Source organism: Tigriopus californicus, chromosome 2 (genome assembly GCF_007210705.1).
Source record: "Tigriopus californicus strain San Diego chromosome 2, Tcal_SD_v2.1, whole genome shotgun sequence".
Lineage (NCBI taxonomy): Eukaryota > Metazoa > Arthropoda > Copepoda > Harpacticoida > Harpacticidae > Tigriopus > Tigriopus californicus.
Genome location: NC_081441.1, coordinates 5194301 through 5197333, shown reverse-complemented (window position 1 = coordinate 5197333; position 3033 = coordinate 5194301).

Sequence of the window (3033 nt, the reverse complement as noted above, 5' to 3'; positions counted from 1 at the left end):
AAACACAACAGCAGTCCCCGGTGGTTGAATCTTCTAGGCAGACCATGACAAGGGAACAAACGCCAAACCTTGGAAATCCTCTTGGGGATCGACGCTGGAACCACGGCAAAACGAGCAGTGCTCGCTGGTTGCGTTACTGCTTGCTTGGCTAGGGTTCGATCGTACGTCCATTTTACGACATTATGGCATGCAAGATCAGCAGGGGCTGCAGCAGGGACCATTAAACTCGAATCGGTATCTCTCGTTGCCAGTTGAGTGTATTCGCAAGCCAAAAGAGAGGCCCTTTATACTCACAGACAGACTCCTGTATGTGTTGCAACCAAGGCCAATGCAAAGGCCAAAGTGAGCTCAACTTACCGACTCTCTGGCCTACCCTAATGAAGAGCACAAGTATTCAGGGTCCTTCTCAAGTCTTGGAAGGAAGTTGAGAGTTGTAGTTATTTTTTGCCATTTTTATTGGCAACCATAACCACAACCAAACCAAACCAAACCAAACCCAAGGCCCCCTCTGCAGCAGCAGTGGCATTGTGTCATTGGCTTGTCACTTTTTGCCATCCGAATGCTCGCTGAGGATTTAGGCAATTTAATGGCGTGGCCTCAAAAGTACTGACAACACGAGGAGTAACTTGGTAGGAGGGCTAAGACGGTTTTTAACAATACCCCGTAAGATTGGGCGTCAACAAAACCCACGCAACGTGGGTGTACACATAATCTAACACTTGGAAAGGTAACAATTACGTTCAGGGAAATTTCCACTTTAATAATAATGATGATGGCTGTCTGGAATAGGACTCCCACTTTGGTCACATGTCATTGTCAAGTTGCTCTTAGCAGAGTCAGGTTATTACCAAGACCCGGTTGAATTATTCATAGCTTTGACCAACTCGAGCCTGACTTTCAAAGATGGCCTGAGTGGGTGGTTAGAAATGGTACCATGGCCAGGAACCTTCCTCATATTTCAAAGCATTTTAATGTCACAGGGCTAAGTTATTTCATGCAGCCTAAGTCCGTCATTCATTTGACTTCGTTCCGTTGTAATGTTTCCGACAAATGCATTTAAACTTGGCTGGCTGCTCAAAACTAGGGACCGAGTTGGTCCCGTTTCTAATCATGCTCCAAATGACAAGTTTATAATTATATCCTGAGGGGGTCCCGTGTATGAAAAATGACTATGGGCTCAGATCAAGATCACGCAACTCCCGGTCGAGCAAAGAAATTTCGCCCTACTAGCGTTAAAAACAAAATGAGAGCTAGCATTCAAAAGGCAAAAAGGCGGTAAAAAATACCATTGTAAAAAACAAACATTGCCAACAGACGCCTGAGCATGTGAGATTGCAAACTAATGTGACGGGCACTAATCTCAATCTATGTACAGAACGTCGTTACGAAAGCGAGCCTGTTTTCGGTTAATAGTCCATAACAAATTAGGCCTTTGTTTCACGTGTTTGTGCGTCATAAATCAGTTCTTCCTGACACTTTTCCCCTCTCTCTAGATCCATTTTGTCGTCAGCCAACCAGGTATAACATGAATCCTAGAACCAAAACCACCTCTATTTTTTTTACATTGCCACTATTCCATCCAATAAGAAGTACATATACGAACTAAAAGTAGGACGACACATCCAGTCTAAATCTTGCTCTAAACATGCGTCTTTTCCGGAGTGAGATAGTATGCTAATAAGGTTGGTTTGATTGATGAGGAATGCCTAATGGCCGTTTGAAAATATGGCAGTGGGGCGTATAATAAGAAGAAGGCTCCTAACTTTCGCTCATTTCCGTTGAGGGAAAAGCTCTTGTCTAAAGAAGAAATCGGAAATCTTGGGTCCCCACGAAATGAAGTAACCTCCTCGTGGTCGATGGATTTGGTTAAGGCTGCTGCGGGCTCTACCTAGTACTTAAAGGACTTGTGTCTCTCGAGCCACGTAGATGGGATGGCATCGATTCAACCAGTTTTAGATTCATGAGAATTCCAATCCCCCAACTCCCTTCTCGTGTCCCCTGTCTTTTTTCCCTACAGGAAAGAAAGAATGGGGAACACGACCAAGGCTGAGCATGTGAGTGTGTCGAGAGGGATACGCCCACACCCAGCTCTCAATCAGACCGAGGAGGAGACCTTATCCATCGACGTTATCGACTGTCCCCAGCATCGGCATCGGCATTGGCATAGCAGGGCTAGTTGGTGAAGGTATGGCAGCCTTGAGAGAATGCCAAGGGATGTCAAGTTGCGAGGTCTTCTTCCTTTTCCACTCGTCGTTTCAACCAACTTCAGGCACGATGGTGGCCTTTCCGGAAGAAGGAACACTGGCAAATCCTCATTGATTTTGAATCAGGCAGTATTCCTGCCCTCCAGATCATCTGATCAATTTCCATTTTCCTCGTCAATTCGAGAGACCGTGGAGGAAAAATGATAAGGGCGCATTATCTTTGGCAGACGGAAACTGAAGTCGTGTCCAAACTTCAGGCGAAGGCTTAGTTCGTCCCTTGATAGATTATAGCAGGATGGAAATATGTTGTTGAATCGAAGCATTTGGAAAGAGGAAATGGAACAAATAGGACGTCGGAAGGGATTTCAGCCTTGGAACGTGAATTATTGATAAATTCCAACTCACATCGTTCTCTTTCTCTTTCTCTCAGGAAGCAGAGCGCTAGAGAGAACGAAGCCACGCTCCGTTGACGACCTGGTGATTGATTAACAATTCTGGAAATTCATCAATAATACAACCATCACAAGGCTGTTCCATTAAAGAAACCGACGTGGAATATAGGTAGAGGAAAAAAGCCCCGACTCGGGCACGGAACATACCTCGTAAGCTGGTCCCTGAAGAAACAGTAATCCGTGTTTGCTCTCCCGGGTCTCTCGCTTCGTTAATTGGACGCATTGGTTTCGACTCTTTCCTCCTGTCTTCTCTCGTCTTCGCATCAACGGTTTTTTTCCAGCTCCTCGCGTTTCAAGGCCAGGTTTTTTTGAAAGTCCATCCATCTAATCGACGACTGATATCTCGTTCCTAACCTGCCTTGGCTTCGCTTTTCGAG